This window comes from Oncorhynchus mykiss, chromosome 6 (assembly GCF_057628025.1).
Source record: "Oncorhynchus mykiss isolate SJ-2025 chromosome 6, ASM5762802v1, whole genome shotgun sequence".
NCBI lineage: Eukaryota > Metazoa > Chordata > Actinopteri > Salmoniformes > Salmonidae > Oncorhynchus > Oncorhynchus mykiss.
The window spans coordinates 78,147,265-78,174,445 of NC_143027.1; the positions used below are offsets into that span (position 1 = coordinate 78,147,265).

The following is a 27,181-nucleotide window of genomic DNA, read 5'->3' on the forward strand; positions in this document are numbered from 1 at the left end:
TGGTTTCTGAATATGCCTCTATATTTTCTCACTTATTGAGTTTGCTTTAATTGCACCAAATATAACGTCACTAGGTTGCTGTACCATAAACATATACCTGTAGACATCCTTGTGCTGTACACATCCAGACTGAGTGAGACTTGAGCTTTTTACGAGTTCTTACAGGAGTACTACACTGAACAAAAATATAAATGCAACATGTAAAGTGTTTGTCCCATGTTTCATGATCTGAAATGAAATGTTCCATATACACAAAAAGCGTATTTCTCTCAAATTGTGTGCACAAATCTGTTTGCTGGGGACAGTAAAAGACCACTCTAAAATGTGCTGTTTTTTCACACAACACAATGCCAGAAGTGTTGAGGGAGCATGCAATTGGCATGCTGACTGCAGGAATGTCCACCAGAGCTGTTGCCAGAAAGTTGAATGTTAATTTTTTTTACCATAAGCCACCTCCAACGTAATTTTAGAGAATTTGGCTGTACGTCCAAACAGCCTCACAACCGTAGACCACGTGTAATCACACCAGCCCAGGACCTCCACATCCAGCTTCATCTGCGGGATCGTCTGAGACCAGCCACCCGGACAGCTGGTGAAACAGGAGTATTTCTGTCTGTAATAAAGCCCTTTTGTGGGGAAAAACTCATTCTGATTGGCTGGTCCTGGCTCCCCAGTGGGTGGTTGGGCCTGTGCGCCCCTGCCCAGTCATGTGAAATACATAGATTATGGGCTAATTTATTTATTTAAATTGACTTTATTTAAACTGTAACTCAGTAAAATATTTGAAATTGTTGCATGTTGCGTGTATATTTTTGTTCAACACATATTATTTTATTACTATATTAGGAGCAGTCTTACTCGATTAGTAATTACGATTAGTACTCGTACTCAATTAGTAATTACAATGTGCTTATCAATGCACTTCGTTATACTGAAAGATCATTTAGTATAGTAAATAAAATAAAAAATTTGGACAAAGCAAAGCCTAACATGAGAACTAAGGGTAAAGATTAGCAGCAGGCGGTCTGAACTGAGTGTAGGTGTTCCAGGGTGTTCACACCAGAATCCCTGGAATAATGTTGTCCTTATACTTCTGTCTGCAGCTCACTCTGTGGGTTAACACCACCTTACGGGTTTGTCTTATTTTCACATTCCTCTGCCCTGACAACGAGTGCCAAGTTCTTTCCTCTACTACACTCTGCCCTGAAAACAAGGGCCAAGTTTGGCTACACAGCGTTCCTCCTCTATAGTAGACTGGGGGGGCTAAGTGCGTCGTTAGATGCTTTTTTGGCCTACCGCGTCACATTATACACAGAAAATATCCACTAAACATAGAATCACATGGTTCATCCCTATCTCTCTGCTGATAACTTCAGAACAAAGTTGAGTACAAATACAAACTTGCCAATGTCTTTGCAATTGATACAAACAAGCGATGTATAAAATGATGCTGCAAATAAAAAGAAATTCCACACATTAACTTTTAACAAGGCACACCTGTTAGTTGAAATGCATTCCAGGTGACTATCTCATAAAGCTGGTTGAGAGAATGCAAAGAGTGTGCAAAGTTGTCGTTAATGCAAAGGGTGGCTTCGTTGAAGAATCTAAGATATCTTTGTTTAGAACTTTTTTTGGTTACTACATGATTCCATATGTGTTGTTTCATAGTTTTGATGTCTTCACTGTTATTCTACAATGTAAAAGAAAAACCCTTGAATGAGTAAGTGTATCCAAACTTTTGACTAGTGCTGTACATTTCAAGCTCAATCAATTGAGTTATATTTTGCTACTTGTAGACTACTGTCTTTAATTTGTCTCAATATATTTAATGACGTGTAGCCTAACATGTGCGCAATGATGTGGTAAGTCTATGTGGTGTTGGGAAACGCATGTTACATATTCGGGCCATTTTAGGAAAGATGCATGGTTAAAACAGGCGTAAGCCTAAATTCCATCGCTATTAGAAACTGGGCCGTGATATACTTCTATTATGTTTCACTATTATGCTCCTGCTTGTGGTACCATGGCGACGTCTCTCTCAGACCCTATCCTCTAATGGACTTCAAAGCGCTTTTTACAACAGTAGATGGAACACAGCTACGGACGTAATTATCTACAATGCAGAAGAGACTACAAAGCCCCTTAAGGTCCCTCTTTAATGACGTGTTTCCGCTCTCCCAACGCTATCCCCAACACCCCGCTACCTCCCCTCCCTTCAACACCAACCACCACTACTGTTCATTATTTGGCCACTTTGAGATTTCCTCAGCGAGGACGGGTTTTTACTCAATAGAGCAGGACTTCTGGTTATATGTGCATCTGAAGGGCTGATTGCAGGCAATGAAGCAGTAGAACATTAGCAGGTAGGATAGCATTTTCTGCCGGCTTATTATGTCCAGTCCGCTTCTTGAATAGACGTCGAAATGAGACTTTCTCTCTGTCCATGCTTGATTTAATTAGGGATTTGATGGGAGTGCGTTGCAAAACAGCGAGCAAGGCGATGTAGAAACCTTGCTTGACTATCGAATGAATGGGATTGTATGTCTTGTTTCAGAGTTATCCTTACTGCATAGTTTTTACTGAGATGTAAACTCTGTACTGTTGTGCATACAGTGTCTTAATTCAATTCGTGAGCGTGTCCCCTACTTTTCCTGAATTAATGGTCAAAATCACATTTCATGGTGTGAGATTAGGCTACAGAGGATGTTGGCATGTTGGCTGTTGAGGAATTTCACATGAACGTCATTGCATTTTCATACTACTACAGGAAATTAAGTAGTTTAGACCCAAATGTACCCTTTCGGCTAAATTACCACATATTGCATTTGGTGAGAAGAGAAGCAGGAGTCGAAGTCCATGTGTTTTGGGGTAGCTCTGTTTGTGAAATGAGAGTGCCGAATTGAGCCCTTTATAATAACACCGTTTGTATACGTAATCAACATTACTGAGTATATCCTATGTAACAAATAGCCTACATTCTTGTTAGAAATATAGGCTGTGTATGCGTAGGGGTCATGGCAATTCAATTGTAACTGCATGGAGGGGGGCGATTTGAAACCGCCATATTATAGCCCGATAGCCGCTACCATCAGTGAGTACCACTAGACTGGAGACACCTTTTAAAACTTTGCATTATCTCCGTGTATACATGATACGCCATTGAAGTATCTATGCTTTGATATGTTTAATATGAAACACAACACAGTGTGCCAAGCTGTTTCCCCATACCAGAGGCACTCATTGCATAGTGAATCTGGCCGAATAAGCACGCGAATACATTTTAAATCCAACCACACTCGTCCAGTATTTCAGCAGCAGTTTTCCACGTCCGTGAGCTTTGCACCAGCGTGGGTGCTGGTCGCTACAATATATCAAGGTGTCGCTCGTTATAAGAACCGCAACAATGTAACCAGGAATATGCAACGGTCCGGATAATTGTTGGCTGTGGAGTATCCACGAATTACTTTATTTACTTTGATTTAAATATGTGTGCCTTCTTGCAGCGCATGGTAGTGCCACACCCCTTGACTTGCATTGACGTACCACAGTGATCATGTAGCCTATTAAATGCAGAATATCATCAATTGACCATTCATTTGGCACAATATCGCCTACCATTGCTTGGTATAACTACAATTCAATCAAATCAATCAATCAAATTTATTTTATATAGCCCTTCGTACATCAGCTGATATCTCAAAGTGCTGTACAGAAACCCAGCCTAAAACCCCAAACAGCAAGCAATGCAGGTGAAGAAGCACGGTGGCTAGGAAAAACTCCCTAGAAAGGCCAAAACCTAGGAAGAAACCTAGAGAGGAACCAGGCTATGTGGGGTGGCCAGTCCTCTTCTGGCTGTGCCGGGTGGAGATTATAACAAAACATGGTCAAGATGTTCAAATGTTCATAAATGACCAGCATGGTCGAATAATAATAAGGCAGAATAGTTGAAACTGGAGCAGCAGCACAGTCAGGTGGACTGGGGACAGCAAGGAGTCATCATGTCAGGTATTCCTGGGGCATGGTCCTAGGGCTCAGGTCCTCCGAGAGAGAGAAAGAAAGAGAGAATTAGAGAGAGCATATGTGGGATGGCCAGTCCTCTTCTGGCTGTGCCGGGTGGAGATTATAACAGAACATGGCCAAGATGTTCAAATGTTCATAAATGATCAGCATGGTCGAATAATAATAAGGCAGAACAGTTGAAACTGGAGCAGCAGCACAGCCAGGTGGACTGGGGACAGCAAGGAGTCATCATGTCAGGTAGTCCTGGGGCATGGTCCTAGGGCTCAGGTCCTCCGAGAGAGAGAAAGAGAGAAGGAGAGAATTAGAGAACGCACACTTAGATTCACACAGGACACCGAATAGGACAGGAGAAGTACTCCAGATATAACAAACTGACCCTAGCCCCCCGACACATAAACTACTGCAGCATAAATACTGGAGGCTGAGACAGGAGGGGTCAGGAGACACTGTGGCCCACTCCGAGGACACCCCCGGACAGGGCCAAACAGGAAGGATATAACCCCACCCACTTTGCCAAAGCACAGCCCCCACACCACTAGAGGGATATCTTCAACCACCAACTTACCATCCTGAGACAAGGCTGAGTATAGCCCACAAAGACCTCCGCCACGGCACAACTTAAGGGGGGGGGGGGGGGGCGCCAACCCAGACAGGATGACCACATCAGTGACTCAACCCACTCAGGTGACGCACCTCCTCCAGGGACGGCATGAGAGAGCCCCAGTAAAGCCAGTGACTCAGCCCCTGTAATAGGGTTAGAGGCAGAGAATCCCAGTGGAAAGAGGGGAACCGGCCAGGCAGAGACAGCAAGGGTGGTTCGTTGCTCCAGAGCCTTTCCGTTCACCCTCCCACTCCTGGGCCAGACTACACTCAATCATATGACCCACTGAAGAGATGAGTCTTCAGTAGAGACTTAAAGGTTGAGACCGAGTTTGCGTCTCTGACATGGGTAGGCAGACCGTTCCATAAAAATGGAGCTCTATAGGAGAAAGCCCTGCCTCCAGCTGTTTGCTTAAAAATTCTAGGGACAATTAGGAGGCCTGCGTCTTGTGACCGTAGCGTACGTGTAGGTATGTACGGCAGGACCAAATCAGAGAGATAGATAGGAGCAAGCCCATGTAATGCTTTGTAGGTTAGCAGTAAAACCTTGAAATCAGCCCTTGCTTTGACAGGAAGCCAGTGTAGAGAGGCTAGCACTGGAGTAATATGATCACATTTTTTGGTTCTAGTCAGGATTCTAGCAGCCGTATTTAGCACTAACTGAAGTTTATTTAGTGCTTTATCCGGGTAGCCGGAAAGTAGAGCATTGCAGTAGTCTAACCTGGAAGTGACAAAAGCATGGATTAATTTTTCTGCATCATTTTTGGACAGAAAGTTCCTGATTTTTGCAATGTTACGTAGATGGAAAAAAGCTGTCCTTGAAATGGTCTTGATATGTTCTTCAAAAGAGAGATCAGGGTCCAGAGTAACGCCGAGGTCCTTCACAGTTTTATTTGAGACGACTGTACAACCATTAAGATTAATTGTCAGATTCAACAGAAGATCTCTTTGTTTCTTGGGACCTAGAACAAGCATCTCTGTTTTGTCCGAGTTTAAAAGTAGAAAGTTTGCAGCCATCCACTTCCTTATGTCTGAAACACATTCTTCTAGCAAGGGCAATTTTGGGGCTTCACCATGTTTAATTGAAATGTACAGCTGTGTGTCATCTGCATAGCAGTGAAAGTTAACATTACAATTCGATCCTTTTGAGAATAGTACAAAATAATGTTCCTTATTTTTTTCATGTGGTGAATGATTATTCAAATGACTGCATGTACAGTGTTGATACATTCTTATTTTATTGCTGTTTGTAAAGGACCACTAGTAAAGCTTGGCAAACTTGTCATTTAGCCTATAAGAATCTTGGAGTGCGGCTAGAGGTAGACTTGTTGGTTTCAGCTGGTAAGCAGAAGGTTGACACTGTTATGAGTGGCAGAAAAGGGGGGATGTTTGCTGAGCAAGCTAGGTTTTTTTGGGTAGTTTTATGGACAAAAAGTACTTGGTTCAGAAAACTCCCTGGTTTAGTCCTTGGCGTGCCAGTAAAAAGATATGGCCTTCTAGTGAGGATGTTCTGGGTACATAATGTCTGAGAAGACTGACCGATAGCTCTGTTGGGACACCTACCATACTGGGATTGGTTTGTTATGTCTGTGAAATGAGTCATTGATCGGCCAGGGTAAGGTAATGTCACTCTACATGGGGTTGGCACCTTCCCTTCTCTTCATCTAGTTCAGGGCTGTTCAATGCCAATCCTGTTGGGCCAAAACACTTCTAGTTTTCATGCTCTTCTTCTAATAAGACTGAGTACACCAGGAAAGTGCAATTAACTGCCAGGTAGAAACTAAAAGCAGTAGCGTTTGGGCTCTCCAGGACCGGAATTTAACAGCCCTGGGCTCGGTTTCCCAAAAGCATCGTAAGGCTATGTTCATCGTTAGAACCATTGAGCTCAGTGGTTTTAATGATTAACTTAGCCTTAATATGCTTTTGGGAAACTGGGCCCTGGTCTAGTTGTTGAAGCCGATGGAGGGGCTGCATGGCTTTTCCCAGAGGATTGGTCTTCCACTCTGTCATAGAAAAGCAATGAAGTATTTTAATACACATGGGGAGCATTCAGGTCGCATCAACGTTTGCTAGGTTGTGTGACGGTTTGTACTGAACGACACATTTCCCTAAAACATAGCGGACGGTTCATCAACAGTCTGAGGTATGTTTGCTCAGATTTGATATGTGTGGCCTGATCAATATGGGTGTGACCATCTGAAATAACAACTCGTACAGCACTATAATCACAATGATTTTCAACTGGTCTTTCAGTACTGTTTCCGTTGAATTCAGCTGTTGCCCACCGTTTTGTCTTACTGAACGCAACCCTGGTTAATTTTCCACTTGACCATTTGTAAAATATTCCTCCATAAGGACTATTTAACCATTCTTATTGATGCTTAGTATGCACTGCAGGTCAGTCATCACCAGCATTAACTTCTATCGTTTTCATGCTTACACACATCTGACATTCACAAAAAACATCAATCAAAAACGTTTTCCTCCTTGTATTAGAAACTGCTCCGACCTTTTTAAACGTGTGTATTCATCCATTACATTATTAGCAGTTTGAGCTACATTCTGTCAAAGGATGACCACATCAGTGACTCAACCCACTCAGGTGACGCACCTCCTCCAGGGACGGCATGAGAGAGCCCCAGTAAAGCCAGTGACTCAGCCCCTGTAATAGGGTTAGAGGCAGAGAATCCCAGTGGAAAGAGGGGAACCGGCCAGGCAGAGACAGCAAGGGTGGTTCGTTGCTCCAGAGCCTTTCCGTTCACCCTCCCACTCCTGGGCCAGACTACACTCAATCATATGACCCACTGAAGAGATGAGTCTTCAGTAGAGACTTAAAGGTTGAGACCGAGTTTGCGTCTCTGACATGGGTAGGCAGACCGTTCCATAAAAATGGAGCTCTATAGGAGAAAGCCCTGCCTCCAGCTGTTTGCTTAAAAATTCTAGGGACAATTAGGAGGCCTGCGTCTTGTGACCGTAGCGTACGTGTAGGTATGTACGGCAGGACCAAATCAGAGAGATAGATAGGAGCAAGCCCATGTAATGCTTTGTAGGTTAGCAGTAAAACCTTGAAATCAGCCCTTGCTTTGACAGGAAGCCAGTGTAGAGAGGCTAGCACTGGAGTAATATGATCACATTTTTTGGTTCTAGTCAGGATTCTAGCAGCCGTATTTAGCACTAACTGAAGTTTATTTAGTGCTTTATCCGGGTAGCCGGAAAGTAGAGCATTGCAGTAGTCTAACCTGGAAGTGACAAAAGCATGGATTAATTTTTCTGCATCATTTTTGGACAGAAAGTTCCTGATTTTTGCAATGTTACGTAGATGGAAAAAAGCTGTCCTTGAAATGGTCTTGATATGTTCTTCAAAAGAGAGATCAGGGTCCAGAGTAACGCCGAGGTCCTTCACAGTTTTATTTGAGACGACTGTACAACCATTAAGATTAATTGTCAGATTCAACAGAAGATCTCTTTGTTTCTTGGGACCTAGAACAAGCATCTCTGTTTTGTCCGAGTTTAAAAGTAGAAAGTTTGCAGCCATCCACTTCCTTATGTCTGAAACACATTCTTCTAGCAAGGGCAATTTTGGGGCTTCACCATGTTTAATTGAAATGTACAGCTGTGTGTCATCTGCATAGCAGTGAAAGTTAACATTACAATTCGATCCTTTTGAGAATAGTACAAAATAATGTTCCTTATTTTTTTCATGTGGTGAATGATTATTCAAATGACTGCATGTACAGTGTTGATACATTCTTATTTTATTGCTGTTTGTAAAGGACCACTAGTAAAGCTTGGCAAACTTGTCATTTAGCCTATAAGAATCTTGGAGTGCGGCTAGAGGTAGACTTGTTGGTTTCAGCTGGTAAGCAGAAGGTTGACACTGTTATGAGTGGCAGAAAAGGGGGGATGTTTGCTGAGCAAGCTAGGTTTTTTTGGGTAGTTTTATGGACAAAAAGTACTTGGTTCAGAAAACTCCCTGGTTTAGTCCTTGGCGTGCCAGTAAAAAGATATGGCCTTCTAGTGAGGATGTTCTGGGTACATAATGTCTGAGAAGACTGACCGATAGCTCTGTTGGGACACCTACCATACTGGGATTGGTTTGTTATGTCTGTGAAATGAGTCATTGATCGGCCAGGGTAAGGTAATGTCACTCTACATGGGGTTGGCACCTTCCCTTCTCTTCATCTAGTTCAGGGCTGTTCAATGCCAATCCTGTTGGGCCAAAACACTTCTAGTTTTCATGCTCTTCTTCTAATAAGACTGAGTACACCAGGAAAGTGCAATTAACTGCCAGGTAGAAACTAAAAGCAGTAGCGTTTGGGCTCTCCAGGACCGGAATTTAACAGCCCTGGGCTCGGTTTCCCAAAAGCATCGTAAGGCTATGTTCATCGTTAGAACCATTGAGCTCAGTGGTTTTAATGATTAACTTAGCCTTAATATGCTTTTGGGAAACTGGGCCCTGGTCTAGTTGTTGAAGCCGATGGAGGGGCTGCATGGCTTTTCCCAGAGGATTGGTCTTCCACTCTGTCATAGAAAAGCAATGAAGTATTTTAATACACATGGGGAGCATTCAGGTCGCATCAACGTTTGCTAGGTTGTGTGACGGTTTGTACTGAACGACACATTTCCCTAAAACATAGCGGACGGTTCATCAACAGTCTGAGGTATGTTTGCTCAGATTTGATATGTGTGGCCTGATCAATATGGGTGTGACCATCTGAAATAACAACTCGTACAGCACTATAATCACAATGATTTTCAACTGGTCTTTCAGTACTGTTTCCGTTGAATTCAGCTGTTGCCCACCGTTTTGTCTTACTGAACGCAACCCTGGTTAATTTTCCACTTGACCATTTGTAAAATATTCCTCCATAAGGACTATTTAACCATTCTTATTGATGCTTAGTATGCACTGCAGGTCAGTCATCACCAGCATTAACTTCTATCGTTTTCATGCTTACACACATCTGACATTCACAAAAAACATCAATCAAAAACGTTTTCCTCCTTGTATTAGAAACTGCTCCGACCTTTTTAAACGTGTGTATTCATCCATTACATTATTAGCAGTTTGAGCTACATTCTGTCAAAGCAGCAGTGATTGACAAATATTCTTACTGTTTCAATGGGCCCGTTTGTCAAATTCCCAGCACTGAGATGAGTGGCATGAAGTGACAGTATTTAGAATAACAATCAAGCCCTTTATGAAACTGCTGTTTGATGCTAACCAGCATAGCTGCCTTATTTTCCCATGAATGGAGTCGTGAATGCAGTATTTATATTCACATGGTTTAATATGAACAATGAATACATCACTTTAGCAGCAGAAGTTTAATATGAATATGTGATGATGGGATACATGGCAGAATTTGTATGTGGGTCTGTTCTATGGCGTTAATGGCAATATGATTGTAAGCGTTAACACACATTCTGTTACGATTATAGGCAGTTTGTTTGGCATCCATGCCATTTCCCACATGGTGCTGACCGCTGGTTCATGCATTGTTCTGTATTTTACGTACTAAACCTGATAGTGCCACATTCCAACTATAGGTGATAATAAGAGCCTCTCAAAGCCACAGGCCAATGTGTTTATGGCTTATAAAGACCTCTATGGCCAATAGCATCCGGTTGTGGAGGAGTTCATCATGAGTGTGATGGCTAATTTATTGATCCAGCCTGTGTTGTGTTCAGAGTGGCCTCTGCTGCCTGTCATCACAACCCAGGGAGAGGAAGTAATGAGCAGGGCTGGAGGCTGCCCTAAGTCCCAAATAGCACCCTATTCCTTATATAGTGCACTACATTTGATGAGCTTTGTAGGGAATAGAGTGGTTGACTCCCAAATAGCAGTCTGTCGACAGGCAGCATAATGACAGCGTGATGTACAATGTCAACTTGGTGGTCTGGAGGGTCAGGTGCCTTCGTTCTGAGGGGAGAGGTGAGACCCAGACCTACTAGGATGTAGATGAGACGCAGGGGATGATAAGTAGCTCTCTGTGGGCTTGGTTGATGTGTGCAGACTGCAGAGCAGAGGAAGTGGTTGGGGCAGAGAACTATTCCTAACAATAACTGCTGTGTATCCTTAGTCCCCTATTGATTTTATTCAACTACATAATTTAATTTGATCACTTAAGTTGTAGCCAGTCTCTTGATTAATGCATTGTGTATCACTCCACTGGGTAACACACTTGGGTATAAAGGTGAGTTAACCTCTATAATTCTCTGAAGAACCATTTTAGGTGTGAGTATGAAAGGTAAGCTACTATATGAATGCAGTCCATAGTAGCAGCCACGTTCTGGAATGCAGCCCCAGGGCTGTGTTCGTGCACATTAACAACAATATATCTGAATTTCACACCTCAGTGTGACCCAGCCCAGCTATGTGTAACCTTATACAAAAGAGCCAAATCATGAGATTCCAATACTTCGGTAGGATTCCTTTTGAACTTTGAAGACCAGGGCTTTTCTGTGCCTGCCTGTGCTTAACGCTTAGTTAGGATACGATCTGATTCTCCACCCTTTTCCAGAAGTGTATTGATTAAAAAGCATGGGATTGGTTTAATCGTTGGCTGAAGGCAGTTTCCACCGTTGTAAAATCCATCTGAGAAAGTGTGCTAATGCACACTCTGGGAGAAGTGTAGAGAACTGTAACTTAGTTTGGACCCAGACAGTTAAGAGCATGTGACCCAAACCCACGGTTCAGTGGATGCACTCCTGTGCTCTCCCACCCTGTCACATTCTCATGTTCAGTTATAATTAGCAACAGGCAACACACGGCATTCAAGTATCACAGCTGCAGCTCGCTGGACAACAGTCCTGCCAACAGCAACTGATAAAATACTACACCTCTGACATGCACAGGATCCGAAAGGTTGGAGGTTGAAATTGGGTATTAATATTCCAGTCAACATGTCCCATACTTTGTCCCTTCCACTCATCTGCCTCCATGCATTTGAGTTGTAATGTGAAGGCCTTCCTGTTTGCATTGCAAATCAAATATGGCTGCTTGCCAGGCATGTCTCAAAGCTATTTCTGATTGGTTGGCCTTTGTAAATAGTTTGTTTAAGTACTGTACATTACACAAGGGTAGTCCATGCTTGTGGTGAGGGCTGATCATTCTTAGCAGTTCTGATGCAAGAAGTCCTATAATTGAAAAGAGATGCCAGGCTTAAAGCTACATTCTGAGATTAGAGAAAGCAGCTGCAGCCCGGCCATTTGTTTTGGTATACAGCGGAGGGATGGGGCTGCGGAAATGTAACCCCTCTCAGATTCATAGATGGACTTCTAAATGCAGTCAATGAGTAGGACTAAATAGAACTGAAATGACCATTGAACAGATCCAAGACTGTACCTTTTTTAAGATGATTCAGTGATGCTATTTCTCTGGAATTGCCTCTTGAATACAACTTCTCTGGCCTGTGGTGTTTGCCATGCAGGAGAGTCCTCGCTGTTATGTCATGTGAGACAATGGCCCTTCATCTGTAGCCTGTGTAAACTGACAGGACAAGCTGCATTAGTTCAAACGGCAAGGAACATTTGTGAGAATTATGTTTTAAAAATGGGGTCTGTTCTGATAAGATCTTTCATTTGGCTGTAGCCTATGGTGTCTTTGTGAAAATTAAAGTCTGAAGCTTTGCAAAAAGCAACGTTACAGATTCATATCCAGACCCATGCAGCACTCCAAACGTAGGCCTATAGCCTGAAGAGATGTGTTACTTACTCCACAACTGTTCCTCATATCTTATATGGTGTTACTGTTCCTCCTTCTGCTAGACCAAATGACTTGAATTATGACTGGTTCTAGATTTAACTGGTGCTTAAAGATGTATTTTATAAAGGTTTTGTATAATTTCAGTCAGTAGTTGTAAAAATTGTGATAACGAGCCAAAACGAGTCATCCATGTCGTATAATATGTTACGTTACATCCCACAAAAAAAAGATCTAATTCCAATTCGTACAATATGTTACCCATTTGTAAGTGCTTAACATCCCGTTCAATCTCTTTAACTACTGTAGTATCTTCTAGGAACTGTTGGCAACCTGTTACATTAGCTTCTGTGCTAGAATCAGCTAATTATCCACTTACACTGTTCACTATATTGCTTTAATTGCCTTGGATGTGGTTTGGCTTTTCTCAATGATTAATTGAAATAGTTGTTATATTTAAATACTTTGTCCTTTCATCCAACAGTGATGCGTTACCATTAAAAAATGAATTTCAAATGAACTGCATTCCGTAATTGAAAGCGATTGGGGGTTCTGAAAACTTAAGTTTACATTATAAAATTTTAATTTAACAACCGACAAGTTTTTAGTTTATTGTTTATATTTAATGAAAGGGACAGAGCCTGTGAAGTGAGAACCCCGTACCACAGAACTCCAGCTTGTACTGAACATGTTTATATGGCAAAATCATACTTTCCCATTACACAATATTAGGTGTCCTTAAGAAGGTGCACTTTACTGGCCTTTGGGCCAAATTCAAGGTGTCGTGTCACTGGCTGCATTCCCTAAAGAGCCCTGGTCAAAAGTAATGCACTATTTAGGGAATAGGGTGCCATTTGGGAGACAGCCCCTGAACCCACCCTCCTTTGGCCCAGGCCAGTGCTAGGGGAACTAACTGTCATACTGGATCACCGCAGCTGAAAGCAGATCTGCTCTGAAATCTGTTTGAGGTTGCAGCTGAGAGCCTCTGCTATTGCTGGACTTTGGTATTGGCAGATCTCCATGGTTGGCATGGTCACCAGGCCCCTCGGGGGCCGGGGCTCATGTCTCTTAGTCACCAGGACAGAAATGTCTGATCTGTAATAATCAGGTGTCTGCTAACAGTAAATGACCACAGCATTGGATTGCAATGACTACTTGGCTATCATATGTAAAACCACACACAGACTATTAGCTCGTAGTCTTTGATGATTAGCCATGTCATTACCTGACACCTGACACACCGTGTTGTCTCCTAACTGTAAATGACCACAGCATTGCAATGTCTGATTGTGTGGCTACTTGCCTAAGGTGTGTAAAACTCTGATTACTTAGGCTGTGTTTACACAGGCAAACCGATTCTGATCTTTTGGCAATAATTGGTCTTTTGACCAATCAGATCAGATCTTTTGCTAATAATTGGGCAAAGGATCAGAATTGGGCTGCCTCTGTAAACGCAGCCATGATAGCGACACACTGCTATGAGCTCAGATGCTGCGATGATTGGCCATGTCACTGCCTGACACACTGTGTAGTCTACCTGTTTGAATTAGATCTTTGTGACCTTATTTAGCCCAGGGAGCAATCCAGAATTCAATATCAGTTTAGCGAGCCCTTTGAGTAGCCTCTATCCAATCTGAGTGAACAGGTTTCAAACTTTGTCTGGTTGAGTTGTTCTGATCTGCAAGACTGATACAAACTGACAGTGGAACTACTTTTTGTAAAAATGTGAAATGTTCCTTTTTCATGAGAGAAAGTCAAACCTGGCTGATGTGAGTGGAACAGTCTTATAGCCCAAAGTAATATTGCTCCTTTATGTTCCTGGGTGTTGAAGTGTCGTGGGGTAAATAAAACTTTAGTCCAGCACTGATTCTCTTTGTTGTTCAAGCTGGGTTGAAGTGCTTTTGGGTGTACTTTCATTCTGGTATTGCTACTAGCTTTGCTACACATTGGACATTCCCTCATTGGTTGTTCAAACCAATTATTGCTAAGTCACCTTGTTTATCCCCAAATGCTCATAAACAAATGGACTTCTGATGATTGTGTATTATTTGTTGACACAATTCTACCATTCATATCACTCATCAGAAATGTATTCCTGTTCTGACTCCGTTGAGGTGGTAACCATGCTGAAAATGGCATTCCTGGTTGGAATACCCCAGAAAGTGTGTCTGGCCCTGGTTGTATTGTTGAGATCATGTGGGTGGAACCCACCCCCCTGCTCTGCCTCTTCCCTAGCCTGGCTTCAGGCAAGGGCTTCTATTTTTGGTTTTTCTATAAGGATAGATTCTCTTCTTGCTGCAAATGTTTACCAGCTAGGCTTCCTGCCTGCCTTGGTAGTTGAGGGAGGGTCATGGTTTAAAGTTGTTCCACCCACTCCACAGGTTGGTTGGTTACTCATCCTGAGAGGCTAGAGACAGAAGACAGTATGTGCATGTTTGAGATTGACTCCGTACATTGCAGTCGGACTGCACAGAATCACTGATTCTCCCAAATAAATAATCAAATGAGCAATTATCCATCTCGTTCTGTTCAGAGGACTGTGTTTGTTGAATCACAACCAGAGGCTACTTAGCCTAACCCTGTGTGTCAGATAAATAGTGCCTATTATGTTGAATGTTTGTACTGTGCCTTCAGAAAGTATTCACACCCCTTGATGCCCCCCCCCCCCCTTCCTACCCCCAAATTGTGTTACAGCCTGAATTTTAAAACGGATTCAGTTGCGATTTTTTTGTCACTGGCCTACACCCAATACCCCGTAATGTCAATGTGGAATTATGTTTTTCAATTTTAACAAATTAATTAAAAATACAAAGCTAAAATGTATTGAGTCAAGTATTCAACCCCTTTGTTATGACAAGCCTAAGTAAGTTCACGAATAAAAATGTGCTTGACAAGTCACTTCAGTTGCATGCACTCACTGTGTTCAATAATAGTTTTCAACATTATTTTTGAATGACTACCTCATCTCTGTATCCCACACATGCAATTATCTGTAAGGTCCCTCAGTCAAGCCGTGAATTTTGAACACAGATTCATCCACAAACACCAGGGAGGTTGTCCAATGCCTCGCAAAGAAGGGCACCTATTGGTAGATGGGTAATTAAAAAAAGCAGACATTAAATATCCCTTTGAGCATGCTGAAGTTATTAATTACACTTTGGATGGTGTATCAATACACCTAGTCACTACAAAGATACAGGCGTCCTTCCTAACTCAGTTGCCGGAGAGGAAGGAAACCGCTCAGGGATTTCACCATTAGGCCAATGGTGACTTTAAAACAGAGCTTAATGGCTGTGATGGGAGAAAACTGAGGCTGAATCAACAACATTGTAGTTACTCCACAATAGTAACCCAATTGACAGAGAGTGAAAAGAAGGAAGCCTGTACAGAATACAAATATTCAAAAAAATGCATCCTGTTTGCAATAAAGCACTAAAGTAAAACTGCAAAAGATTTGGCAAAGAAATGAACTCTTAAGTCCTGAATGCAAAGCTTTGTTTGGTGCAAATCCAATACAGCACATTACTGAGTACCACTCTCCATATTTTCAAGCATAGTGATGGCTGCTTCATGTTATGGGCATGCTTGTCATCGACAAGGACTAGGGAGTTTTTTTTAGGATCAAAAGAAACAGAATAAAGCTAAGCACAGTCAAAATCCTGGTTCAGTCTGCTTTCCAAAAGACACTGGGAGACAAATTCACAGTTTCAGCAGGACAATACCCTAAAGCACATAGAATTTTCCTGAGTAGCGTAGTTACAGTTTTGACTTAAATCGGCTTAAATCTATGGCAAGACTTAAATGGCTGTCAAGCAATGATCAAAAACCAACTTGCCAGAACTTGAAGAATTGTAAAATGAATGTGCAAATATTGTACGATCCAGGTGTGTAAAGCTCTTAGACTTACCCAGAAAGACTCACAGCTGTAATCGTTGCCAAAGGTGATTCTAACATGGGTTTAATATTTATCTAACCAAGATACATTCTTTGTTTCTATTAATTGTGTAGAACATTGACAAAATATGCCAAACATTTAATCCCACTTTGGAACACCGCAAAATGTGGAAAAAGTAAAGGGGTGTGAATACTTTCTGAAGGTGCTGTACTTTCCATTTCTTATAGACACTTGCTCCCCTTCACCCCGCCCTTAATGCCAAAGTGTTTCAAGCTATATGTGGAGCGGTCAGGGGCCAGTTATATAGTTGGTCGTTTTTGACTGTCACTGTACAGCCCCAGTGAGCCTCTGGAAACCTGAGTAGATGGTGTATTCATACTATGGTGCAGGAATTTGCACTTTGCGGACAAGTGTCAATGTTTGAAGTCCTGGAAACATACCGTTAACAAGTATTACTGTTACCTTTTCCTGTCCTGGGAATAGTATTGACACATTTTCATGTTGGTGTCTTTAGAATGGAATTTATTTTTCAAAGAGGACCACGTGGCGTCTCAGAAAATTATTTAAAAAACACTGAACAGAGAATGGAATGTCCATTGATAAACCTACCAATAATTGATTTTGGTTGGGCAAGATTTTGCCCATGTTTTCTCATGTATAATCTAGTCAGAAATGGAAGCCCCTTCTACTTTGCTTATTTTCTTTTGTTGCATTTTGATCTTGACTTGTGACTGTAACAAATACATTATTTCTGCTTGGCTCTAATGACTAGGCCTACAGTGCCTTCGTGCTTCTGCATCATGATGTTCCAAGACAAACTTTTTTTAATGGCCCCATTTGACACATTCTTGTGTTGAAATGTTTAGTGCGGCTTTGCTTCTCCAGGTCATGTTTGAAAGGACTATCTGACACTGTCACTGCCCTATGCAACAACAGTAAATGCATCCACTGTGACCAGAAAATAGCTCTTGAAGTGCCCTTTTAATATACCACTGTACATGGGCCCTGCTCAACAGTAGTGCAGGATAGACCCATTTCCTAGCTGCATCATGAAAAGTAGCGCGTGTGGGTTCTCACCAGAAAGGGCTTTGTTTACGTAGGAGTCAATATAGAATCCTCCAACTTGAGATGCAGCTCGTGCAAGTTAACAAAACCTCATTTAGATGTTTTTTTTTGTTTGTTTGTTTTTTTGAATTTTTACCCCTTTTTCTCCCCAATTTCGTAGTATCCAATTGTGTAGTAGCTACTATCTTGTCTCATCGCTACAACTCCCGTACGGGCTCGGGAGAGACGAAGGTTGAAAGTCATGCGTCCTCCGATACACAACCAACCAAGCCGCTGCTTCTTTAACACCCGGAAGCCAGCCGCACCAATGCGCCGGAGGAAACACCATGCACCTGGCCACCTTGGCTAGCGTACACTGCGCCCAGCCCGCCACAGGAGTCGCTGGTGCGCGATGAGACAAGGACACCCCTACCGACCAAGCCCTCCCTAACCCGGGCGACGCTAGGCCAATTGTGCGTCGCCCCACGGACCTCCCGGTCGCGGCCGGTTACGACAGAGCCTGGGCGCGAACCCAGGACTCTGATGGCACAGCTGGCGCTGCAGTACAGCGCATTTAGATGTTTTTTGTCTACGACATCAGATGTCATCGGAGTATTGATTACCTAGCAAGGTAAAATATCACAAATAGAGCTAGATAAAGCCAGAAGAATAATATACTTGTTGGACATAGCTAATTAGCAATAGCCACCCGCCTTGTGTGTTTTCATGGTCATCACTCAGACTGTTAAGTTTGTCAAGGTCCCAACATCAGCGTTAGCTATCCTGTTTTAGAGCTTTTTGGTGTGAAGATGTGTGCACATCACTCGAATGTGATGTTTGCTTGTAAACAAAAAATATCTATGTAGGGAATAGTGCCATTTGGGACAGTATTTTGTGTGAGCATTTTCTGATGTCGCCTGCTGCCTGCCCGTATGGTTACTCATTAGACCTATATAAGGGAATCCATTCTTTGTTTATTAGTGAGGGGAGAGAAAATGGGAGCGCAGCCAGTGCTCCCTTCCAGATTTCAAGATGGGAACAGCGACTGAGACAGAAAGAGGCTAAGTGAGACTGGAGAGAGCCTTTACTTTAAACCCAATATCTCTGCAGCTATCCCCCACTATCTCTGTAGCCTCCTCTCTGGCTTAAAAAGGTTTTGCAGCAGTGTCATGTATGGCAGGGAGGCATCTGGATTCTATTACATGTGGACAGGCCAACGTTATTCAAGTGGCTGAAAATAACATTTTATTTGTCGCAGCATGCTAAGGGGGGAGAGTTCAGCTCGGCTAATGCAACTAAATGGATACAACAGCTAACATTAGACTGCCTCCTCAACATCTGATGAACCAACAAGTCCAGAGGGTGAGGAGGCTGTTGAGTGATGAGAAGAGGGAGACCTTGAGAGAGACCTTGAGAGAGAGGCCAGACAATCCAACACCTACTTAGGGGCAGGTCAGTAGCTAGCATGCTGCCCTGGTGTGGTCTTTGTCATGTTCATTTGGCAGCAACTGAAACAGGGAGGGGACTACCTTAACCCTTGTTTTTGTTTCCCACTGCAAAACGTTTTGCTACATTGTGCCCAAATGAACATGATCCCAGTCTCCGTATGGAATGAGGCGCAAGCTAGCTGGTTGGCTCATCTGATACTAGCCTGTTGCCTGGCTACCCAGACTCCTTGCTCTGGCCAAAGACCCATGTACATTAGTTTCTCCTCTTCAATGAGTGTCGATCGGAGTACCTCCCCGAGCTTTCACCAAATGTGAACACATTCGGGGCCGTCTGATCGGTCCAGAAACTGATGAGTTGGGCCAGAGTCAGAACACACTGCAGTTTGAAAATGTGTCATTGGCTTTGACACTCTGATTGGTTAGAGACGATCCAATTGCTGATCACTTTGTTTTGTGCAACGCCACTCAACACCACAAACAACTTCAGATTAAAGTATGTAGCAAATTACAGAGCAGCGGAATAATTTAGGGTGAGTAGCAGGGTTGGGTAAATTTCTATATATAATCAATTAGTTACTAGTTACCCGTTCAAAATTTTAATCTGTAATGTAACTTTTGGATTACCCAAACTCTGTAGCGTTATCTGATTATTTTCGGATTACTTTCCCATTAAGACACATTGTCTTATTCTAAAGGATCCATCAAATGCATTCGGTGTCGTCATAGTGGTCTCTGACTTGTGGTCAGACTCGCTCAGGTGGAACACACTTAAACTTGCGCCTTTTTTCAATGCTGATTTGAATGTGATTGTGCAAAAGTCCTTTCTAAATTGAAAAGTAATCCAAGAAGTAATCATCTAGTTTTTCAAAATGACCTTTTAATCTGATTACAATATTTTTGCTGGTAACAACCAATTTACAGTGCAAACTGATTGCAGTGATTGAATTACCTGCAAATTACTTGCGGACTGAGAATATTGTTTGCTTGGATATGATTGGGCATGTCTATTAAAGCACTTCTATACTGTCTTAGTGTCACTCACCAAGCAGAAATTAGTACCCTGTAGTTATTTTGGAGTTGGGCTCAGAGTTCTTCAGTGGATTATCTCTAGGAAATACAGCAGAATTCAACAGTAATAAAAAAATACCTAACTCCATCCCATTCAACATTTGTTTTGTTTATGAATTGTTTGCTAGGAAATTAACTCTTGGTTACATATTCTGGGTACTTGTGATTATGTGTTATGTACCCTGGTCTGTGGTTCAGTGGACACTTGACTACTTAACAACTCATCTGACTCAGATGGGAACTGAGAGAAGAGAAGGCTGCCTGCAGGGAGGGAGCTCCTTTTTCATTGGAATAGCTAGTTTGCGATGGGGTAAATGTGTCCAGAGTCCAGTTAAAAACTTAAACTGAGAACAGCTAACTGGAAGTACTGTACAGTAACAGTTTGTACAGTCATTAACAAGCCCTGTGTTTTGTTGGATGCATGGTTGTTCATTTGGGTGGTGGCTCAATTTGGTGGAATTTGCGGTAGTCAGTGGTGGGTGTGGCTTGACAGTAACACATTTATATTAGCAGTAGTGTGGGATGCACTGAGTGACAAACTGCTATGTATGGACAGTTTTTAGTGAGGAACTATCATATAGTTCGTGAATATTCAGTACTCTGGGGAGTTGAGAAACCCTAACTGTCAGTCTTACCCACCCAGTTGTAAGTATTTGATTATGGCTACCTGCGTAATACTTCCTGTGGGACTAATGCAAAGCTTGTGATTTTCTATGCTGCAACAACAGTGCTTATGTTCCCTGGCCCTGACTTGCAAATGGCCTCATCACTCAAATCCCCAGTTGGAATTTAATTGAGATAAGCCAATACAATGTTTGTTGTTTTCTACTTCGTCTAGTTGAAATGTCATTCTTCAATAGTCTTAAGTTTGAGCGCACAGTTTCATATTGACGACACGACTGAGTCTGTGGGAAGTTCTCAGATCTGGCAGAAAGATAAAGGGTACATTGAAGCCCTCCTCAGGCAGTTGTTGTTAAGACTATTAGGGAACGGGGAAGAATGCTGTCCTTGTCCCAACGCGGGTTATACGTGATCACACACCTCAAACTCCTGATCAGGTGGATTAACCCATGTCCATATCAATTAACCAGAGGTAACTTCTCAGGGCCCCTCCTCGGGGCCCTCCTCAGGGCAGGTCTTCATGGCTTCTAACATGTCTCATGATGATGTGTCTCATTCTCTGAGGCTCTAAGGGTTTATTTGACACTTTTCAGAGCAGAAACACTTTAGACCCAAATACACTGAAGAGAGGCAGCAGAAACACTCTAGACCCAAATACACTGAAGAGAGGCAGCAGAAACACTCTAGACCCAAATACACTGAAGAGAGGCAGCAGAAACACTCTATACCCAAATACACTGAAGAGAGGCAGCAGAAACACTCTAGACCCAAATACACTGAAGAGAGGCAGCAGAAACACTTTAGACCCAAATACACTGAAGAGAGGCAGCAGAAACACTCTAGACCCAAATACACTGAAGAGAGGCAGCAGAAACACTTTAGACCCAAATACACTGAAGAGAGGCAGACTCCGGTAGAAGCAGGGTTCCTAGTCCTGTCCTGGGCTTTATTAGGCATGTTGTTGATGATCTCTAGTTCTGGTGAGAAATCTAAGGCTGGAGGTGGGCATTGTTCTGCTGTTGTGCCTTGCCTCGTGTTAAGTGAATTAGCTGTGTTGGATGAGAGCTCCCTCCCAGGCTCTGATTGGATTGTCTGTTCTAGGCTGTGGGTTGGGATTGGACTTGACTGGCACACACACATTCCCACAGGTTAACAACAGACAATTCCTAACTCTAAGGGACCACACACACTGCACCGGAGATTGATCTGCCGTTTTTTTCCGACGCTGTGTGTTTTAGGGACAACCCGCTGGTGGACGTTTGACTGCTGACATTTACTGTGCACGCAATTCTATATGTAGAATTGGCTTGCAAATTACCAATGGAACTCTTAAGTGCTCTCGACCGGCAAATGCTACCTGTGACCATGCCTTAACCCTCCCTGGTTGGACCAGTGCTTATGTTGCAACTGCCTGCCACAGGCTTTCACTCATCCCAATGCAGGGGAGTGTGTAAACACCACAACACAATCTGGCAACCCAGAGTATTTAAACTCACCCCAATACAGGGGAGGGTGTAAACACCACAACACAATCTGGAAACCCAGAGTATTTAAACTCACCCCAATGAGGGGGAGTAGGAAGGTAAATACTACAAACAGTCAATGGGGGGAGTGTACACTCTAGGTAAACATTACCACAACACAACCTGGCAACCCAGTGAGGTCACTGTATCATCCCTGGTGATTTGTTTACAGTAAACTGCCATATTCCCAATACAAATGACCAGGCCTGGGAGACTGAGGCAACCTAAGTGGCAAATCTCAGCAGGAGGGTGGATATCTGGCTGTTGTAAAAATAGTTTCTCTCTCAATCCCCAGACATCTCTATTGTTGTCTGCTCATCAGTTCCTAATCTAATCCCAGCAGCATTATTATCCAGTATGCATTTAATCTTGTGGTGTGAGTGGAGGTGGTAACTGTTGAAAGATAAGCTGTAGCCTACTCCTGGAATTAGCTCCACTCTGCTGACCTAGAGGGAAACACTAACTACACCCTACCCTCCTCTCTTCTCCAAACTCTCTCTTTCCAGGGGGGTATACCATGGATCTCCCCCTCCTTAGCCTCCCCCAGCTACAGTGTCAACACCCACAGTCACAGGGAAGTCACAGGTTGCTTTGGCAGACTGTAAATTCTCGCATCTGGTTCGATCTGGAGGTGTTAGTGGCCAGAGGGAGTGGCCAGAGGGGTTGGAGACAAGTAGCTGGGGCTGAAGGGATTGGATGGGTTGAGATGTTTAGGGGCGGTGGTAGAGTTGGGGCTCCCGAGTGGCGCAGCGGTCTAAGGCATTGCATCTTAGTGCAAGAGGTGTCACAACAGTCCTTAAATCCAGGCTGTATCACAACCGGCTGTGATTGGGAGTCCCATAGGCCGGCGCACAATTGGCCCAGCGTCGTCTGGATTTGGCCGGTGAAGGCCATCAATGTAAATAAGAATTTGTTGTTAACTTCTTATGGCTGGGGGCAGTATTGAGTAGCTGGGATGAATAAGGTGCCCAGAGTAAACTGCCTGCTACTCAGTCCCAGTTGCTAATATATATAAAATAATATATATAAAATAAAAATGCTTATTGATAATCTCAATTATAGTGGATTTATCAGTGGTGACAGTGTTTCCTAGCCTCAGTGCAGTGGGCAGCTGGGAGGAGGTGCTTTTATTCTCCATGGACTTTACAGTCCCAGAATTTTTTTGAGTTTGTCCTGCAGGATGCACATTTCTGCTTGAAAAAGCTAGCCTTAGCTATCCTAACTGCCTGTGTACATTTGTTCCTAACTTCCCTGAAAAGTTGCATATCACGGGGGCTATTCGATGCTAATGCAGAATGCCACAGGATATTTTGTGCTGGTTAAGGGCAGTCAGGTCTGGAGAGAACCAAGGGCTACAGTGGGGCAAAAAAGTATTTAGTCAGCCACCAATTGTGCAAGTTCTCCCACTTAAAAAGATGAGAGAGGCCTGTAATTCTCATCATAGGTACATTTCAACTATGACAGACAAAATGAAAAAAAAAATCCAGAAAATCACATTTTTAATGAATTTATTTGCAAAATATGGTGGGAAATAAGTATTTGGTCACCTACAAACAAGCAAGATTTCTGGCTCTCACAGATTTGTAACTTCTTCTTTAAGAGGCTCCTCTGTCCTCCACTCATTACATATATTAATGGCACCCGTTTGAACTTGTTATCAGTATAAAAGACACCTGTCCACAACCTCAAACAGTCACACTCCAAACTCCACTATGGCCAAGACCAAAGAGCTGTCAAAGGACACCAGAAACAAAATTGTAGACCTGCACCATGTTGGGAAGACTGAATCTGCAATAGGTAAGCAGCTTGGTTTGAAGAAATCAACTGTCGGAGCAATTATTAGGAAATGGAAGACATACAAGACCACGGATAATCTCCCTCGATCTGGGGCTCCACACAAGATCTCACCCCGTGGGGTCAAAATGATCACAAGAACAGTGAGCAAAAATCCCAGAACCACACGGGGGGACCTAGTGAATGACCTGCAGAGAGCTGGGACCAAAGTAACAAAGCCTACCATCAGTAACACACTACGCCGCCAGGGACTCAAATTCTGCAGTGCCAGACGTGTCCCCCTGCTTAAGCCAGTGTCCAGGCCCGTCTGAAGTTTGCTAGAGAGCATTTGGATGATCCAGAAGAAGATTTGGAGAATGTCATATGGTCAGATTAAACCAAAATATAACTTTTTGGTAAAAACTCAACTCGTCGTGTTTGGAGGACAAAGAATGCTGAGTTGCATCCAAAGAACACCATACCTACTGTGTAGCATTGGGTGGAAATATCATGCTTTGGGGCTGTTTTTCTGCAAAGGGACCAGGACGACTGATCCGTGTAAAGGAAAGTATGAATTGGGCCATGTATTGTGAGATTTTGAGTGAAAACCTCCTTCCATCAGCAAGGGCATTGAAGATGAAATGTGGCTGGGTCTTTCAGCATGACAATGATCCCAAACACACCGCCCGGGCAACGAAGGAGTGGCTTCGTAAGAAGCATTTCAAGGTCCTGGAGTGGCCTAGCCAGTCTCCAGATCTCAACCCCATAGAAAATCTTTGGAGCGAGTTGAAAGTCCGTGTTGCCCAGCAACAGCCCCAAAACATCACTGCTCTAGAGGAGATCTGCATGGAGGAATGGGCCAAAATACCAGCAACAGTGTGTGAAAACTTTGTGAAGACTTACAGAAAATGTTTGACCTCTGTCATTGCCAACAAAGGGTAAATAACAAAGTACTGAGAAACTTTTGTTATTGACCAAATACTTATTTTCCACCATAATTTGCAAATAAATTCATAAAAAATCCTACAATATGATTTTCTGGATTTTCCTCATTTTGTCTGTCATAGTTGAAGTGTACCTATGATGAAAATTACAGGCCTCTCTCATCTTTGTAAGTGGGAGAACTTGCACAATTGGTGGCTGACTAAATACTTTTTTCCCCTACTGTATATCTGTTCCTGGTTCAAAATGTTTGAACGTGACATGCTTATTTAAGATGGTGAGAGTCACTTTTAAAGAATAACCAGGCATCCTCTACTGACGGGATGAGGTCAATATCCTTCCAGGAGACCTGGGCCAGGTTGATTAGAAAGGCCTGCTCGCTGAAGTGTTTTAGGGAGCGTTTGACAGTGATAAGGGTCTGTGGTCGTTTGACCGCTGACCCATTACGGATGCAGGCAGTGATCGCTGAGATCTTGGTTGAAAACATCAGAGGTGTATTTGGAGGGCAAGTTGGTTAGGATGATATCTATGAGGGTCCCCGTGTTTACGAATTTGGGGTTGTACCTGGTACGTTCATTGATAATTTGTGTGAGATTCAGGGCTTAGATTGTAGGATGGCCGGAGTGTTAAGCATGTCACAGTTTAGGTCACATAACAGCACAAGCTCTGAAGATAGATGAGTGGCAATCAATTCACATATGGTGTCCAGGGCACAGCTGGGGGCAGAGGGTGGTCTATAGCAAGTGGCAACGGTGAGAGACTTGTTTCTGGAAAGGTGGACTTTGAACTCAGCTCACCACGCTCATAAGCATTGCCTAGGATAAACATAAAAAGCTTGAACTGTGTGATCCTAATGACCTACATAATATGGTATAATATAAGATGACATAACAATGTATATGAAATCAAGCCTCCAGTCTGTGCATTGTATTTCCTATACAACAGAGGGCTGACAGTCCCCATGGTATACATATCACTTACATACCAGTGACTGATGCCTTATCCATTTCATACAGTACAATATCTGTTCATTTATCACTGACATGCGACGGCCATCCGGTAACTTAACCGGTTCGTCCAGTCTGTGTCTTTCAGAGAAGTCAATCATACATCACTAGCAAACACGTTATAGAAATAGTTCAAGTACTAAATTACATGTTTCAGCATTTTCTCATACATCAAATGTGGTGTAAAGTCAAGCTGACTGAGGCCACATCTTTCCACCAGATCCTGTCACTTGCATTAGGAGAGATCTGCAGGTCTCTATAGAATTACATTTAGACAATCAATTCTATTCTTTTGAGGTCTGCTGAAGATTTGATGATATTTACAGCTGTATCTCTGATCTACACATCAGAGGAGATGACGTGGGATGTCTTTTGAAAAGATCTCACATCACAAGCCTTCATTTATGTGTGAAGCATCTATTTGAGGAGACCCTGTGATGTAAAGCTTTGCTAAACCGTTGTCAACAAGAGTGGAGGAAACAGTCGCTTGAAAAAAACTTCTAGTCGACGATCAGAAAAACATGATTGCTTCCATGTTTTGGGCAGATCATACTAATGGAGGATAATGTACTGGGTCTGGATGGTAATGACATGGCAGTTGGTGAGCAGCTGACAGCTGGTGTCGCCTTTTGGATAAACAATTTGAGACATTAGGAACCCACCTGTGACTTAGACATAGGGTTGTACTGTGTCGGTAAGTCTAACCTGAAGTCCGAGAGATTGAGACCTAGATGTGCTGCTATGTGTGTCTCAATGCATTTGATAGGTGGCTCTTTCTAGAGTTTTGTACTAAACTTGTAGTTCTCTTATCAAATGAAACCTCAGCATTATAAGTTGCGTACTGTAAATGAAACATTTAGCAAGAACATAATGTAAGTGCTTTGCGTCCTCTGTGATCTCTTACACATGTTGTACACCAACCTTGTGTCATGTTCTCATTTCCAAACCATTCCCTGTGATACTTGGGCACTAATTGGTGACTACGTGGCATTTTACAACCGCTCTACTTAGTTACAAGACTAACCGTCGCAGACAGAATAGCGTTGCTACTGTCATGTTGGCTGTTCAAGCTGTCCGTCTTTGAGAAACTGGTTTGTGATCATGTTGCATGCCTAGAACTGTGTATATATGTGTTTGTGTGTGTACCACAGCAATTGTGTACATGGACGAGGTAGGGTATTCAGCGTGGTTGAATGGAAAGGACTGTGTTCCCTGCCCAGGACAATAGAACCTGCCAGCCTTCTGAGAGAGCAGAACTAGCCTCGACACAGCAGCTACAATTGCGCAGCAGCGCTCTGAGCCACTAGGCTTATATTGTTACCTCAACAATGGCTAACCAGGGTCCTCAGAGTTCATCGGCTTGTCATGTTGTTCTCCTCTTTCAGCATTCCTCCTTTCTCTCTCCCCAGCCAGCCCAGCGCCTGAGGGCCTTTTTAATTGGGTTCCAGCAGGTCAGCTTACCTGTCTGGAATGATCATTTTCGCAGGGGAAATTCACAGGATTAGCAAAGCCACAGCCTTTTTAAGATGTAAAGT

General features: G+C 43.0%; 1 protein-coding gene across 4 annotated transcripts in view; it reads left to right on the forward strand.

Moving 5' to 3' along the window:
* The first annotated feature begins 2,185 nt into the window (after positions 1-2,185).
* Positions 2,186-27,181, forward strand: part of LOC110526624 (talin-2) — a 130,146-nt gene continuing 105,150 nt past the window's right edge. For 2 of the 4 annotated variants that reach the window (XM_090238930.1, XM_090238933.1), the window contains exon 1: positions 2,186-2,363. The gene's annotated coding sequence lies outside the window, so the exon portion shown is untranslated. Of the gene's footprint in view, positions 2,364-26,147; positions 26,341-27,181 lie in introns of those variants that run through there. The other 2 variants (XM_090238932.1, XM_090238931.1) reach the window with 2 other exon arrangements.